At 40.1% G+C, this 18,346-nt stretch overlaps 1 protein-coding gene across 2 annotated transcripts in view; it reads right to left on the minus strand.

Annotated features, from left to right (window-relative positions):
• DGKI (diacylglycerol kinase iota) overlaps positions 1-18,346 on the minus strand; it is a 200,668-nt gene that overhangs the window by 125,325 nt on the left and 56,997 nt on the right. The gene's annotated exons all lie outside the window — the stretch shown is intronic.

Here is an 18,346-nt window from a genome sequence, read left to right on the forward strand (position 1 = left end):
ATCCTCCCCAGCCTCCTCCAGAAATCAGAAGAGGCAGCAACGCATTTCATTTCAGCTTCAGTGAAATGGTGCTTGAATGCCATCTCCTGCTAAAGCAGTTTAGAAAAGGAATAAAGCAACCTGATCACTGGAAATTACTGTTTAATGGAGATCAGTTACTCAGCTGGCACTAAGCTGAAATATCAAATCCAGTGGACTATCTGTGGTTATGTTTGCCAGCATTAGTGGAGTCCTCATGTGTTTCACCTATTCCTTACACACCAACTCGATCTGTCAAATCAATTTATGCATAATTCCAAATACCATTCATAGGAGAGACACAATATGAGTTCATACAAAGAATCAAACCCTTTTTGCTTTTACTCAGCTTATAGGTTGGAAAAAGTCATCCATTCAGCATCCAACTACAGAAAACAAGACATGGGGACACCACCAGAAAGGAAGTTATAAACTGCTACCTTCTTCGATCATATCACAACCCCTCAAGGAATTACAGCTTCTACCCACTTATATTTCTATTTAATTCCTATCTTTCCAGTCCAAAGTGATTTTTACAGCTCTTGAGGCATAGATGTAACCTTCCTCAGAAGGGACAGGTGGTGGCCAGAAACACTCCTGAAGCTGGCTCCACAGTGCTGAGGGGACATCCCCCCTGCCTGTCTCCCTTCAGACACCCAGCCCTGACAGAGCTGCCTCCACCAGTGAGCCTTCATCAGGTGGAAGCACAGAATGTTGCCAATACAAAGCTCAGCTGCACCTGAACAGTCAATTTCCTACAGCTCCCCAACACTATTTCATTGTAGGTATTAGAACCTGGTGGTAGTGGCCAAAATAATCTCACAGCTTCAGTTGCAGTGATTCAGAAGAGGACAAATATCATCTCAGAGAGAGATCTCCCTTTGTAAGCCAAACACACACATCCCCCACAAAGTGAGATGACAGGCTGTTTGTGTAAAGTGCATTTTTGCGATACCGCTCCCACAGCGCTGCAGCTATTTATAGCATCTCCTAATCTTACCACTGTCCCAAGGCAATAAAGGTCAATTGAGCCAGTGGAGACAATCCAGGTCAGCCATATGCTAAATAAATCTTTTCATTGTCCTGAAAATATACAGTGCAATATATATCTGCAGTAAAGGAGCTTGGAAGCCTCGCTGTTCAGTGCATGGCTGGAAAAATCAAGGAAACCAAAGCAGAATCTCTTAAACCCCTTCTCTTGTGAGCTGCATGAACAACTCAGAACACTAACATCAGTCTCTGATCATCCAATATCCTCTTTCTACTTAATGTGGGCAAGACTTTGACATTAAAGTTTTTTTTTTTTTTTTCCAAAATATTTTGCATTTGATAAAAAAGGGGAAGGAGCCCAAGAAGAATACTTTTACCATCTGGCAATACATCAGGAGGGAACAATTTAGCAAGAAAGATTTTATGGCAAATATATATAAGCACAACATAAGCTACACATCTCAATAATTGGATTAAAGCCTTAGAGAAATAAGCTACAAGAAACTAAAGAAATATTTTTCAAATATATTTTTCAAGAAAACTTCCCAATATTTGGTAGCTTCTTTCAATGCTGTTTTCAGTATCAATGTAGTTATTCAGGCTTCCTAAACACAGGAGAACATTCTTGTGTCTATTTTTGGTTCATAACATCTTCGTTTATTTGGGTGGAAACAGGGCAGTATCACTTCTTCCACTCTGCATCACTGACAGGGGTAAAGCAAACCTACTTAGGCCTGTCCTCACAACAGGGGAAGGTAAATATGTGTAATGAGTGCTTGCAGACATCTCAGCACCAAGCCTCAGATACTATTTCAAGTCAGAATTAGAGATGTGCAAGCCTCCCACAGAAGAACCTGACACTTGGCCCACATTTCTTGAAGAGGAAGTCGAGGCTGATGAGCCTTTTTGGGGGAGACCTGGCACAGTTTTGTGCCAACAGCCTGCCCTTCCTCTGTGTGCCAAGCTGGATTTATGGTTTGTCTGGAAAGTACACATACACAAAACACAGGCATGACAATAACACCTTTTTTTTTCCTGATCTGTTTTAACGTAAGTCTTAAAATGATCTCAGGGACTGCACGCTTGCATGAGCCAGCTAGAAGTGACCCTTAAGCACAGGAACAAGCTAAAAAATGTCTACTTTTGCAGTTTTTTGTCAGAATTTTCTCTTAGAGCGAAGAGAGACAAAGTGTCAAAATACACTGTATGCACTGCAGAAGCCTTTCCATGAAAAAAGGAGGGCAAGCTAAAGAGCAAACACATGGCCTTCTAATAAATGTAGACAGACAAGAGACAGGAAAAAGGGGGAAAGGGAAGGTAGCATGAATCTGATAGCAGAGCAGATGCTGAGTATCCAGGTGAACATATCTCATATTACTCTGACAAATTACACCACCTGGCACTTTTCCAAAGCCAAGGTAACATGATTGGCTTTTAGTTATCTTTCCCAGAAATTTCATCTCCACTGGGCTGAGTGCATGAATGAAAACACAGGCTTGACAGTCAGCCTTTCCCATAGAAGTAATCACTGTTCCCTGATAAGAGACACACAGAAAAAGTGAATCTGTGGCCTCCTCATATATTGCATTCTTCAGACTATGAAGAGCACAACTTTGCTAAAATGGGCAAACCAGTCGCTGATGTAGTAACCAACAGCTAGGAAATATTTAATAATAAATAATGAACTGTACTTGGATAACTACATTTTCACATCCAGAAATCAGTTATTTGTAGTAGATCTTATTATTGACTTAGCTAATACACCACCATTGAGAGCAGGCATGGGTACACATAAATGCCTATGTCACTAAATACACAACTAACAAAAACATCTGATACTAATTCCATAGTTGATACCACTGAGGAAATTTTTTAACTGTCTTGAAAACCAAAAGCAATCAGACATTCAAGTACACTGACTTCTTTTTTATTTTTTAAAAGCATTACATTTGCATTTTGCTGGAAAGTCAAGCGAGACTCAACCTACTTATTAGATCAAAGGATACATATTTGATCAGGGGAGATTTGAGCTTATACCCCAGCCTTTGGCTTTATTGAGCATTTTCTCCCACTGAAGGCATATAAATATCCTCCAATGAGTTCCTTAGGCTGAACAATTTTACCTGAACCTTCAAAGAGCACAGCAATTAGTCAATAGTATGCAACTTACTTAAGTGCTAGCAAAAAAACTATTTGGAATAGAAAGAGTAAGTTACTGTTGCATGCGGTTAATTGACAGCTTTGACTGTCAATTTAGTTGTCATTGGTGTTGGAGTTGCTGCCCCTCCAAGGCTGGGGTTATCATCCTTCTTTGTACATGAGCATTACCATTGGGGTAGTCTCTCAGCTGCAAAGTTGAAAGAATATAACAATGTAGAGAGACTGGTTCCCACAGATCCTATGGGTAGGACACCTGCCAGGAAACATGTTTGTACCTAGATATTTACAGAGAGAGGGACAATCATTTCTATAATGATGTTTAAGTTACAATAGCTCTGAATTTCTTTGAATATTCAAAGTGGGTAAACTGTACACCTGCCAGCCTTCAGCTTTTCCAACTATAGCTTTAAAAGCCCTGTACAAGGCCAGACAGCACCTGTATGCTGTATGAACAAATTACATGTTCCTGTGTTTATTTGGAGGTGGCTTTCACTCCTGAAATTAGTGCTTATAAATGTTATAAACAAAATGTACTGGCTAATCTGTGGCATTATTTAAGTTTTCCCCATGCATCTCTGCTGACTGCACCAGGATCCTGAAACCCATTGTTCCCAGCTTGCCTTCTGGGCACGTATTTTCCTCATTTTTAGCTGACTACTGGGCAGTGATTATTTCACTGCAACATCGATTCCCAGATTTTTTGCCTTTGCTGTGAAAGGAGCCAACTTCAGCCAAATTAAATAATCTGTCTGGTGCACCAACCCATTCCTGACAGCAGCCAGCAGCAGGTGTTCAGAGAAGCACTGGCACAAATTGGGTGATCCTTCCCCTGATATACTCCAGTCATAGTTTCCAGTAATCAGTAGTTTAAGGACTTCCTGAGCTGGAGGCTGCTTCCAGACCTTTGCACTTAATAGCCTGTAATGGCTTTTTACTCTAGGAATGTGTTGGTCCTTCCCTGAATCCATTTATAGTCTTGGTCTCCACAGCAGGCTATGTAATAAGCTCTGCAATTTAATTATGGCCAATGTAAAGTACTTCCTTCTGTCTGTTTTTAAAATCCTGTCTGATAATTCAATTTCTGTATCCTATTGTAAGTAACAGCAAGTAATCACTTGCCTCTCTACACCTTCTGTGATTTTATGAATCTGTTGATATACCCCTTAAATCACCACAACCCCAAGTGGAAGCACCCAAGACTACTTAGACTTCTGCTGATCCTGAATCTGTTCTATCTTTATCAATCTGTAGCTCAGTTATGGGAGTTTTTGATGTACAATTGCCAGAACTAGAAAAAAAATTCAACATCTGGCTGCACCCAAGTGGTGGAGTCATCACACTTTCTGCATTGTTCTCTTTAATTATCCAAAGGCCTCTTTCCTGAGCGTTAATTGATAATAGGAGGTCCAAACTTGATAGCTTTTTAATCCTGCATGTGCATTATTTTGCCTTCACCAATCTCACATTTCGACTGCAATCTGCCCCAGAGTCATTCAGCATCATGAGAGCCTTCTGAAAATTTCTGCAATCAGCCCATGCCCACTCTAATTGTGCAAACCAATCTTTACTCCCTTTCATTTTGCTTCCAGTGAGCAGCACTGCTCCCATCACAGGTTGCCAGTGGTCCTCACCAGTAAACACCTAGGTAAACCCTGAGCATCACCTTTTGCTTGATACACTTAAACAGTTGTTTACATGAGGCCTTCCACCCCTGGTTCTGCACCAAAAGCTGTTTCTTTTATCCCATCAAAGCTTTCTGGAAGCCCACAAGGGCTCCCCTTGGTCAGGCCACCCCAGCCCACAGGCCTCATGCCTCTGTCACAGCAACCTCTACAAGATTCACAGGTGCTGGTATGGAGAAAGCTGTGCTGGCTCTCCTCCAGCACATCACATTCAGCAGTGCATTTACTAATTCTGCATCTTGGAAGCAGCTTTAGAGTTTCTCTGATTAAAACTTGCTGCTAGGTCACCCCATCAGTTTCTCTGTGCCCACTCCTTTAGGAGCAGAGCTCACTTAACAGAGGATTTATAAAGCTCTCTCAGCAGTTTCTTATTTGAATTCCACCAGAATACTTAGCAAAAATCAAACCTTAGTGATTAGTTATTGCCCCTTTTGTGGTCCTAAGTCTCTTACATTAACCTTTCCATTTTCCCCAGGTTTATCTGCACAAGTAGCAGCTCAGCCTAGGACACTCTCAAGCACTCACAGCAATGAACATTGATGCAAAAAATTCAATTAGCACAAAAAGAAACAGACCTTTCAAAAGTCCTCATGAAATGCTTTCCTATGCATCTGCCACTCCCTGCTGCCCAGGGAACCAGTGTATGGAAAAGCCAAGATTTGGGTAATTTCCCAGCCAGTCAACATCCACATCATCAACACCCCAAACAAAGCTTTTCTGCATCTCTCTCCACCCCTCATCACACAGAGCTGTCTGAAAAAAGGTGCATGGAAACTGGCACATATCCATGAAACACTGCAGCTCTAGGCAGTTTTGCTCTCAGCCTCAAGCCCAGCCTTGCTATAGCTGGAGCAGTTCATGGTCCACTAGAGACTGACCTGAAGAAGGTGAAAATAATTCCCACTAGCACAATCTTCCCAAGGGCCTCCAACAGCAACCACAGAGCTGTAACAGTGCATCAACTCCCTGGTAAGTTCTGCTAGGATCATTTGGATCTACCACATCAATAAACACTTTATTCAGCTTCTACTGAGCAGGTGCAAGACCAAACAGAGCCAACAAGCCTTCCAACAAAAGGAATTATGAGGCAAAGCAAAGATAGCAGAAAAGAACTGCAGAAAGTTGGATCAGGGTAACAGAGGAAATGCCTCTATTACACAATTATGTCTTTTCTGCATCAACACTGCAGTTCACAGGCATTTCTGTATCACGCCCATTCTTCAAAAGGAAGCCTTTTGGTATTCTTGCCCCTCAAATTCTGGGTACAAGAATGGCAGGTTACTTTTCCTATCCCAAAAGAATAAAATGGATTTACAAAACAGGTTGTGTGTTACAAGAGGCATTCACAAGTTGTGACATGAATATGTCTGCAGTTTCTTCAGTGTAGACATGCAAATCATCACTGCCCTGCAGTTATTCTTGGAGCTTGATTTAGTGTCAAAACAGTGCAAGTCCAAATTCCAAAGATCTCTACTATATATTTTTTCTCTTCTCTGCTTCACTTGACCAGTAGGCATATATTAAGCACCAAATTTTACCTTTTGGAAAGCAATTTATGGTTTCAATTTAATCCTGAACTGTGCTAAATTATTCAACCCCTTAAATCTTATCTTCCATCAGGAGTTCATCTTCTCAGAAGCCAGAGAAAGCACACAGTTTTGTGTCAGCTCCTATCAAGGTGACCAATATATCTTGTCCCAGATCTATAAGTCACTTCAGAGTCTCTATTGCACTAAAATCAGGGTAACTTTGTTCCTGCATGCCTTCATTGGCCAGGCCCTGGATCCAGCTCATTCCCCTGGAAATTGTAACAATCCTCATCTGCAATGTGAAAACTGAATATGGCTCAGATTCAGGAAGTGGATAATTGATAAGATAATTATAAGAAAAAGTCAAAGTCATGAAAAATTCTCTCTGAGCTCCTATCAGAGCAATGGTTAGCACCCATTTCTTCCTTCTCACCTGCTCACTTCAGGGTTTTTTTACCTTTACTCCTAATTTATTCTCTAGATTTCTTAGCAAATAGGATAAAACATGAAGGAGACTTAAGGTACAAGGCAACGAAATTTTAGGACCAACAGGATTTCTCCCAATATTTTGATTAAAATTTCCAAAAAGATATGTACAAATAGGGTGCTTCCTCTTGCCACAAAAAGTGACAGGCCTTGGAGGACTCCTCATAGTAACAGAAATGCCAGCACTAAGTTTCCTGAGGAGGAAAGGGTAAAAAGTGATACAGTTGGTGATGCAATAAAGATGAAGAGTATTCTCTATTCCTCTAATTTACTGAGAAAGAGACTAAAAGAGGGGCCTAGGAAAGCTGGAGATAAAAAAGACAAGAGCTTTCTTGAACTGATTTATTTTGATTTATATTTGCTTCAGTCAAAATCAATTTGTTTCAGAAAAGGGTTTAAATTTTTTCTAGCCTTTAGCTTTTAAAGCTGTGAATATATCAGATCTGGAAAAGACCTTTTAGGTCACAATATCCAGTCAACTGGATATTTCAGGCAAACTTATCATATGTGTGAATTCACAAAGTTAAAGACCCATTTCAAATCTAGCCTGGTTGTAGCTTCGTTATTATTCCTTCTGAGAAGCCATGCTAGATCTCCACTCTTTCATCATCAAAATCCTTTTTTATTTTTGTAATTTTCCATCCAATATTCATGCCCCTGCACAATCTTCCTTAAATTCATATTATTAGGATTTTCACATTTCATCCAAAGAGTTAAAGTTGAACTGACAACCAATGATTTTTTATGATGCTTCTACAGAATAAAAGGCAGCTGAAAGTTTTGATCCAGAAATCTTTAAACCTTTGGATCAAAATCCTTTGAGTGAGTTTATGTAGGGCAGAGATGTGCAGAGGGAGTTAGAAGCTCACATTTCAAAGATTCTGGAATCAATCGAGTAACCAAGATGATAAAATTTAATCACTGTCTTTCCAAGCAAACAACAAGAAATGCTCTAGGGAACTGTGAGCATAAATGATTGCCAGCTGCATCACAGACTGGACAGCAGCATTAGAGAAGATGGAAACATTTTTTTACTATTTCAGAAAGCAAAAGAAGTCTGAATGGGAATCATTTTCATACATTTCATCCAGACAAAAATCATGGGATATGCAGGACCTGCAATCTGCAGTTCAAGTATAGACAAACCATGGTGATAGCAAATTGGATAGACACGACTATGGTATAATTGTGATTTTTTTTTTAATAATATTCCAAAATAAAAGAAAAGAGTGCAGATATTCTATGTTATCACTCTGCCAACCAGATTAAAAAAAATCAAGCTCTTTTTTTCAGGGTACTTCTTGGTGGCATCAATCAATATTCATTTGATCTGGAAGATAAAGAGAAGGAAAACAAAACAAGACAGGGAGGAAGGGAGGAATTTAGAGCAGCATTTAAGCATTAGCCTTGGAAATGTTTTTTGCTATTCAGATGCTAGCACATGCTTTCTAAAATAACTTAATTTAAGGTAATTTCTATATCAGACCAGGATCCTTTGTTGGCATAAGCTATTTACACAAGCTGAAATGTCATTATGAGTCAAGGACTACATAGCCTCACATAAACTATATAATAAACTACTATGTTTGTCTTCTTTTCTACAAATCCAATGTGTGCCTTGCAGTTTTGCACTGTAAGCTTCAGATAGTTCTTTCAAATATGGATTTTTTGGAACCTTTCCATGCCAATGAATCATTGAGTGTTCTTTTCTTTCCTTGTGTAGGATCCTTTCCTTGAAAATGGAAACACCAAAAATTGTGATTATCCATTTCCACATTTTTCCCAGTATAAGCTTTCATTTAGCATGCAAGTGTCTCATAGGGGTTAAAAATGAAAATATTTCATTTCTGAGTATGCAAACAAAAATTGACAAGTTAATGGAGATTCATACTCACTAGACAAAAGAAAAATAATTTCACAGTTTGTAGACAGTGGATTTACGAAAAAAAGAAATATTATAGGAGATGCCAGAACAAATTTATTACCAAGTATTGATATAAGAATCTAATCTTCTTCCTTCCAGATATATAAATACCTAAGACTCAAGGAAAAACCCAGAATAAAAGCAAGCTTTAAAACAATCCAAAACAACCGTTTTTTAATTACAAAAGATTTTGCAAGCACACAGGATGGAGAAATACCCTCTCTTCTTAAAAGTGAGTAAGACTTTGACACTACAAACACAGAGTCTAGAGAGCAGATCAGGGAAGGGAGTTCAGGCTTTGCCTGCATAATTCATGGGAAAAGAAAAGAGAAAAAAAGAAGGGAAAGAAAAAAGCCCACATTTACTTTTCATTAGTGTGACACTCGAGAAAGACAGATAAAAATATAACACTACCATTCACTAACCAAGTAAATTTTCTATTTTCTCCCTAAGGAAGGAAGTCCAGCAACTGAGATAAGACAAAGGTTTTCTCCCCTACTTCCCCTCCCCAGGATCCTATGTGATTCAGAAAATGATGCAAAAAAATTCAGTAAGAGTCTTTCTTTTCATTCCTCACCACAAAGACTACACAGTTTGATGACATCTACTGCTGTGCTTAAAAAATATTGTTTATAGCACCTGGGACAAGAGGCCCTTAATGCCTCGGGATTTGGCAGCTGCCAGGTGAGACAAGCACCTGCACCTTCATCTTCTCCACCACTCCTAACTTTCTTCCTTTCCCTCTGGTGTGATTTTTATGCAACCATCCCAAGGAAACAGATGTGTGTCACCGCTTTCAATTCCCTCTGTTTGTGGCAAACTGAAAGAGCTCAGCAGAAGGTGAAGAAAGAAAACTTACTGCAGTAAGTGAATGGCAGATGAAAACAGAAAACATCAGTTCCCCACAGCAAGCCTGTGTAGAAACCTATCCCTGAAGGACCCCATCCAAAGCTCAGATGCAAATTAAAAGGTTTTGATTACTTTTAACAAGATTTAGGATCAAAGAACAGAGGCTTAGGGATAAAATTTCATCCAAAAAAAACCTTAAACCAGGAATGAAGGATGTGTTTAGAAAATACAATAAATTACCAGCTTCCCCTCACCTCATCAGCAACAATTGTATGGCAACACAAATGAGGAAAAAGTCTCATCTCCTGACAAGATTCTTTTGTCCACAGAAAGCAAAAAACTTAAGAAATAGCTTAAAAATAACTTCCAAAACTGGAAGAGAATCTGACTCAAGCCCTGATGTGAGGTGTTAAACTTAGAATACCCAGTGTGTTTATAAAAATGAATTCCCACTCACAGAATCACAGAATATGCTGAGTTGGAAGGGACTCTTCAGGACAAAGTCCAGCTCCTGGCCCTGCACAGGACACCCTGACAATGACCCCATGTACCCAAGAGCATTGTTCAAATGCTTCTTGGACTCTGTCAGGTGCTGGGACCACTGCCCTGAGGAGCCTCTTCCAATGCCCAGAAGCCTCTGGGTGAAGAACTTCTCACAAATATTCAACCTACATCTCCCCTGATGCAACTTCAGGCCATTGCCTTGGCTCCTGTCGCTGTCCCAGAGCAGAGATCAGTGCCTGTCCCTCCTGAGGGAGCTGTGACTGCAGTGAGGCCTCCCCTCAGTCGCCTCCAGGCTGAACAGACCAAGCGCCCTCAGCCGCTCCTCACACGGCCTCCCCTCAGGACCCTTCACCATCTCTGTGCCCTCCTTTGGACTCTCTCTCCAATAGTTTCATGTCTTTTTTATATTGTGACACCCAAAACTCTCCCAGCACTGGAGGTGAGGCTGCTCCAGCCCAGAGCAGAGCAGGACAATCCCTCCCTTGCCTGGCTGGCCATGCTGGGCCTGTGCCCCCAGAACAGGGCTGGCCCTCCTGGCTGCCAGGGCACTGCTGGCTTGTGTTCAGCTTGCCATGACCAGGACCCCCAGTCTGTCCATACATCCAGGGTTACCCTGTCCCAGTTGCAGAATCCAGCCCTTGCCCTTGTTGAACTTTACATGAAGTGAACTGGGAGAAGTGAATTTGGCCCTCTGGATGATTGCCCAGTCCCCTAATATGTCAAGGTCTCTCTTCTAGGGGCTTCCTGCCTTCAAAGGAGTCAATGATGCTCAGATGATGCAAACTGAGCTCCTCTCAGTTTGTATCATCTGCAAACTTGCTCACTATCCCTTCCAGTCCTGCATCCAAGTCATTTATGAAGATGCTGAAGGGCCTAGGACAGAGCCTTGTGGAACCCCACTGGTGACAGGTCTCCACCTGATGTCACCCCTTCACAGTAACCCTTGGTGCCCAGCCCATGAGCCTGTGCTCACCCATTGCATGGTGTGTTTATCCAGCTGTTTAGCTCTGAATGGAACATGAATTATCGACCAAAAATACTTATGATTGAAGCTTGTTCTTGGTAATCAACTTTGCAGTTACACATAACTTCTTTTTTTATTTAATCAGACTTTCTGTAGCAAACCTTAACATTTCTGCCTGGAGGAGAAATCACACCAGGTTTCACATCAGATTAAGACAACAACATTGCCTGTGTCATGCATTGTTATAGATCTCACCATAATCACAGTGAGGCCCTTCTCCCTTCACCGTGCAGCAGACACTGAATTGTGCTGCAGGGAGAAGCCAAGGCACTCTCAGTCAGGAGAGAGATTATTGCATTCCCTCCCAACCCCAAGGGACAGCTGTCACAGGGGTCAGCCTAGGTCTCACTCTTGGAATAGGGAAACTTTCAGGGAGACATTGAGGCAGAAAAGTGCAGGCAGTACATGAACTAGGGCAGTGATCTCCATGGCTGAGATGAAAGTGGAGGTTTTTAGCTCTGCTGATCTAGTTAAACAAATGGTATAGCTGGAGTTTGGGTTGTGTTTCTTTTCTTTTGGAACCAATTTAAATTTAAATGTTCATTTTTCTCATAATATGCCCTTTTCTTTTTTCATCTAAATTCTGTTAAATTATACATATGTGGTTCTGCTTCCTCCCTGTTGACTCATCAGTTGTATACAAGCAAGCTAAAATAACCTCCACAATACAAAGCACTGTCAAATGCATATAAGAAGTAAACAACAGGGAGGAAGGAGACTTATTTTTCTTCTAATTTCCTTTTGGCTACAGTAATACTGGGTGCTGCTTCTCTTGTGCCTATAGAGCTTCAGAAAAGGACAGAGTAAATTGCTGGTGCTCCTTCAGGGTTGGCTAAATCCTCAGACAGAATGACCTGAAAGTCGACCTTGACCTGGATGAGATCTGGACATAAAGCTTATGAGAGGACATGCCATATTACGTGGACATTTTTTTAATTTGAAAGAGATTTTGAGTGTAAACAAGAGATTTGTAGTGCCACACTCTTAACTCTTGTGTTGGCTTATTGTTTAGTCGCTGGGGTCAAAATACTGATTTGAATAGAAAGAAAATATTACCTGTTTATGCACTGGTTTAATTATAAAAGAATAAGATCAGTATCTGAGGCTCTTTTTTATATTGAGCATTAAGATGTGAAGATAACTGACAGCACAGGAGAATAAGATCCTTTACCACAAAGTTACAAGAGTAAAAGGTATCAGCTGTACAACCATTCCACCCACTTTTACCCTGGAATAGCACTTGCAGCACAGAGAAGGCAGGTCAATCACCAGATTCAATCCAACTTCCACCTCATATTTTCTTGGGATTTTTCAAGATGGGAGACATGAATCCAAGTGTCTTAATCCTCTTGCCCAGGACTAACTACGTGTCCCCTAAGATGTGACTTGTGTGGGAATGCTGAATCATTTTACTTTGGCACACAACTAAATAGTCATTAAATCATGTTGGTTTCAGGTAGAATTAAATCTGGATTAAAAATCAGCTAGAGGGAACTGCTCATCATGCCTTGAACTGGCACTGTCTCCAAATACAGCACTATTAAAAGAATGAAAATCCGACTTTGGTGAATTAAAACCAAGTAGCACTTTCCTTGTTTCATTACATCAGCCCCACCAAGCACAGCAAGGTACAGAAATGCAGTAATTTACTTTTCTCCCTACATACTTTACTGCTGTATCGCCTATTCAAAAAGACACACACAGAGAAACCATTTCTTTAGATAGCAACCATCTGTTGGATGAAATCACATCTTGACCAAAAAATGGCCATTGTCCCATGAAACAGGAGCAAAAATATCCCAGCTGCCTTTTGCTCCTGGCAGATACAGAAGCAGCCAGGCCAGGACACCCTTTGGAAACTCACATATGAAATGAAACCTGACCTTTTCTTAGCATGGGAATCCAAAGTACCTTAGATCATCTGATCTGATGGGATCGCAATATAGATGTGAAAAACACCCAAGTGCAGGACCAGGTTACTTATATTTATTCACTATGCCACTTTCCCAGCACTCACAAAAGGACTCAGTCACTGGGTGTAGTTCTGATTTTGGTACTACATCCACTTTAGAGGGAGGAATAAATTCTCCCCTTAAACTCCATTCTGTATATCCCTTCAATAAAGCCTTCAACAAAATACTAATGGGCAGTGAAGTGAGAGAATAAATATTTTTGAGTAGGGTGCTACAGAAATAATATCATTTCCCTCTTTCTAGTGACATTCCTTAGCTGCAGGGACAGCACATCTTGCTTGGGGACCTGGCCCACAGCATATGAGTCACTGAGGAGGAGGACATCCCACCTTTGTGTGCTACTGCAGCAACCTGCTCCAGCTTCATTCTTCCAGCTGCCTTTACCAGAGCAGAAGGACAGAATGAACATAGTTAAGAAGAGAGAATATGCATAACAGGCCCATAGCAAAAGACAGAGAAATCCTGAAATTTTAAGGGGAGCATGACCAATTTCTGCTCAACCTAGGATTTAAATGTAATTTTCAGGACTGATTTTTGCTGCTCTACAAGTGAACATAATCATCCCACGCTGATGGTAGGACAGATTTCACATCCTGGCACACCTACATGAGCAACAGGGAGGAGAGGGGCAATGGTCTGCTCCCAAGTCACGCAAAAAAGTACCTAACTCGTGAAGTTATAATGACCAAAAACCCACCCTTGCTGGCTGCCCTCACAGCAGATTATCTTGACAACTCCACAGGGGATGCTTCTTCCCTACAAGCACATTCAGGCTTTCAAGCCATGAAGTGATACTGAAAGGTTATGAAAAGTTCCTACTGAGAAAAATCCACCAGGGAGGCAATTGCAACTACTCAGTAAGATCCTTCCAGATACAGGCAAGCAACTTCTCTTAAAACAAATACTGCACTAAAGCTCTTGCACAGATAAAGTTCTGGGCAACAAAAAAAAAAGGAAAGAAAAATAAATCTCTTCTGTGGAAAAGCAAAACAGACAGATATAGATATAAAAATAGGTGAAGTACTCTTGCTATTTTTTGCCCCAGATTTTCTCCTGTATATTGTCTGTTCCTGGAGCTGAGCAGGGATGGCCACTTCTGAACATGTAGAAACCAGTAGCTGCCTTGCTGGGATCAAGAGCCCTCATCTCCAAGTGGCAAATATGGTGTAACTCCAACTCCAGTGAAGTAATGCCACTTTGGATCACTTGAGACATTATCCACAAATTAGCTCTTAATAGACTAGCAGTATTCTATTAAATCAATTATTTATAAGTAACACCAAGAAAGAACTGGGTGAAAAAAAATAAATTAGGCATTGTCAGGAAAATGTAAAAGAGCAAGAAAAACACTCCAATTCCCATTGCTGTTGGGAGGCACAGAAGCAGATAACTCTGTATGGTGAGGACTAATACAACATTATAACCCACACCAAAGGTTTCAGCTTAAATTTTTAGACTATTTAATTCTTACTAGTCCAAATAAGAGTGTGAAAATTACTTTCACTTGATAACATCTTACTGCAATTGAGGCCAAGTCTGTGCCCCTCAGACTACAATAACCTGAAGAAATTGCTATAAGTGCCTACAGGAGAGACAGTCCTCTGAAGCCTCTCCTTCACACTCACATGTAAATCAAGTGCAAATTTCCCAATTAGCAGCACTCTAGGAAAAAACTAAGTCACAGTAAATAGTGTACAACAATAAAAATTGAAAAATCTACAGTGCAGTGAATACCAACTCAGATTCTTCAAGGTCCTCCAGAATGTCCCCTTATTTTGTTATTGTGATTGCTTTGTTTTTAAGACATTTGATTGCAAAAGGCAATACTGAAACCACAGCCCATCCATAATGCAGAAAAGCCTGTCTGAATTTGCAGAGAAACTGATGCAGTATTTTTTTTATAAAAAGGTCATGATTCAAATGGCAATGGCATTACTTCAACACTATTGAAAATGCACTGCTAATTAAAGTGTACAAGAGATGAGGATGAATACCTACACAGTCGATTTCAGTGACTGCTCATTTGGAGTAGGCTTTTAAAACAACATTGCTGCTAGCAGCAATACTGCAAGCCTAATTTTCTTGACAAGTCAGGATTCAGCTTTCTAAACTTGAGAAATGCTGCATTAACTGATGAAGACTGTAATTCCATCTGGGGGAACACAATAAATTTGAGCTTTGTTCTTGTGGTCTAGCATGTCACCAGAAACCTTTGCTGGAGTTACAGAAGTACTACATGCAGACAAGAGTGCATTACCTCATCAATAAAATGTTTCAGAAGCTGTTACAGAAGCAGCAGCAGAAAAACAAAGAGCAATTTGAACTCAAGAGAAGCTATTTGTTCTATCTTATGAGTTAATTTGTAATGCCAAAATATACCATTAACTAAAATAACAGTTTATTTATAACTTCATTTTAAGCTCATAAGAAAAAAAAAATTCTTTGCAGCACTATAAACTGTGACATTCCATTTCTATAGAGTGGTTCATATTGCAGATTTTGAAATGCATTATAAAACAGGGAGAAAGACAGCATTTTGTAGATAGAAACAAAAAGATGCATTTTCCTCAGATAGAATTTTTCCCACAGAGCTCTGGATCTCAGCTTTGATCAGAGCAGCTAATATTTTCAACAGATGCTGAGGATTGGATTTTCTTCTTTTAAAACAAATAAAAGGCATTTGCCATCATATCTCATCTGAATGACTTCATCCTAAATTTAGAGCAGTATTTTCATCTTCTAATCTGTACAAGACCTTGCTCTGAGATCATGTTCACTTTAGTGTGTCCATCGTCACTGGCTTGAAATTCAGATGAGAAGGGAAAGAACTAACAATTGTTTACTGAGAAATATTGCTTTGGAGAAGGGAGGAGGCTTATTTAACACTCATGCACATCATCTGTCTCACTAACATTCTAGTCTTCAAAAAGCCCCCTGAAAATTAACTTCTTGTTGAATTTGTCACACCTAATTGTACAACTCACCAAACTCATCCTTCCCCTTAATTTCATCTGACAGGGAGACACTCTAAAGAACATGAGGCCAGAGCCTATACAGAAGGAACCAGACTAACTAGAAACTTGCAGGAGAAGTAGGTTGCCCAAAAGTAAGAATTTAATTTCAGGTGCCCTGAGTCTTTCCCTGCAATCCCCGCTTTTAGGAATTTCCCCTGTTGCACTGAAGACCAAGTGACAAGTCTGGTGCTACACCCCCCAGATGGAATATTCCCCCCAGACACCTACACACCCCTATATCTTCTCATGATTTTTAAGAGCTGCCTGACACTGAAGTAAATGCAAATACACTTGACACCTCTGGTTCAGCTCCATATGTGATGTCCTACATTCAAGGAGCTCAAAGTGAAATTATGTTGTCTCCCTTCACCAGCAAGGTTCAGAAAGGCAAAACATAACTCTTCCAGGGTTGCAATAAAAGAGGAGGAATCAGATGGCAACTAAAATTAAGGCCATTGCTGAATCCAAAGCCCCTCTGTGTTCTCATTTTACCACTTATAGGTAAATATATCATCCAGGTATCTTGTCATATTTTAAGTTTGATTATCTTGCACTGTTCCTTTGGCACTCTGTCAAAAGACACACATATGTAGTTGTCATTATTCCAAGCAGGTTTTAACATTTGCAATTGCAGAGTTTTCTGAAGGTTATCATTAAAGATCAAAGTTCAGATGCAGACCAAACTGGAACAAATTGTATTCAAGAAAATTTTTTTAAAATCAGAACAGGGATTTGGTTCATATGTGGAAAAATTTGGTGATTTGTAAGGAGAAGCCATGGGATGTATAATGTTAAAAATCTTTGGTTGAACCAGGTTTCATCCAATACAATAACTCTAACATCAACATTGACTGGACTGGTATTTTATCCCTGAGCTTCAGTAGCTGTGTCAAAGACTGTAGTTTCCCATGCCATTGGTTAAGCCTTTTAAAATATATTCTTTGCCTTTTGTGCATTCTATCTTTCCATGGACTGTTCATGGCACCAAGTACCTTCTGAAGTATTTTATTAGTCTTTACAGTAAAATGCTGCAAATAACTTATATTATAACAAAGATCAAGATGGAGAATTCACAGGATTTGAACTCTATTTACATAGTCATTGCAATGTCATGCATCTCATACTAAATAGGAAAAATATGGACCCACATTAAAGCACAAAATATCTGCACAGTTACTGGTTTCCTTTGACACTAAACGATGCAAAAAAATTAAATCATTTAGATATAAACAAACTTTGCATCAGGAAATTCATGAACATAATAACAAATCCTAAACAAAGTTTAGATTCCCTTGTTCATCTAGAGCTGAGGAAGAACTAAAATTCCCCATATCTGTTAAGTAGCTTATATTTTCTAGATATGGCTTTCAGGTGATCAAAGTCCTATAACTTCTCTTCGGAATCTAATCCACAGGCTACCAGACCTCTGGGACAAAGTCCTGGCTGTAGTGAATTAGTCTAGTTCCATTGGCTTCAGGCTAACTAGGTTGATTTTTTTCACCAGCTGATGTATTTTTACAGCAGTAGAGAGCAGAGCAAATTTAAATGTCATTTTTATAATTGTCCCCCCTCATTTAACTCAATCTCTCTTAGAAGACTCCAGCACTGCAGACTTCTTCGTTTAAATGCTTGAACGGGAGGTGAAAATGCTACCCGAGAAATAAAGGTCCTTTGAAACTCCAAAGGCATTTCCCCATGTTTCCATGGAAATGGGGCTTCACTCTTTAACCAAGATGACATTAATGATCATATGCCTGAAGTCACACAAAAGAGAGAAAGAGGACAGAAATTGCCAGCTTCCCCAGAGTGTGTCGCTCTGGGGCACAACCTCCCCAGTCAGGGGTAGCACTTGATATCCTTCTGCAATGCAAAGCTTCTGCAGAAGCAGCTCTCACAGTGTTAGAACAGAGAAGGCTTGCTGCTTTATTTTTAATTTGGCTCAGTAACCATGTTTGCTAACTATAGAAGTAAAACAAATAAATCAATGCCATCATCATCTGAGGGAGGAAGAGGAGGAGTAGGAGAAAGAAAGGGCAGCTTTAATAAAAGTAACACTCTAAATGTGTCCCTGTGCTCCAGCCCCCTTGCAATGTGTCTGTAGCTGTTTTATCTAGCTCTGCCACCCATGGCTGTATGCTGAAGACTGGAAAGGATCACTCTGGATTGCTGTGTTGGATGCTATCACCATTACAG

Source organism: Melospiza georgiana, chromosome 4 (genome assembly GCF_028018845.1).
Source record: "Melospiza georgiana isolate bMelGeo1 chromosome 4, bMelGeo1.pri, whole genome shotgun sequence".
NCBI classification, from domain to species: Eukaryota; Metazoa; Chordata; class Aves; order Passeriformes; family Passerellidae; genus Melospiza; species Melospiza georgiana.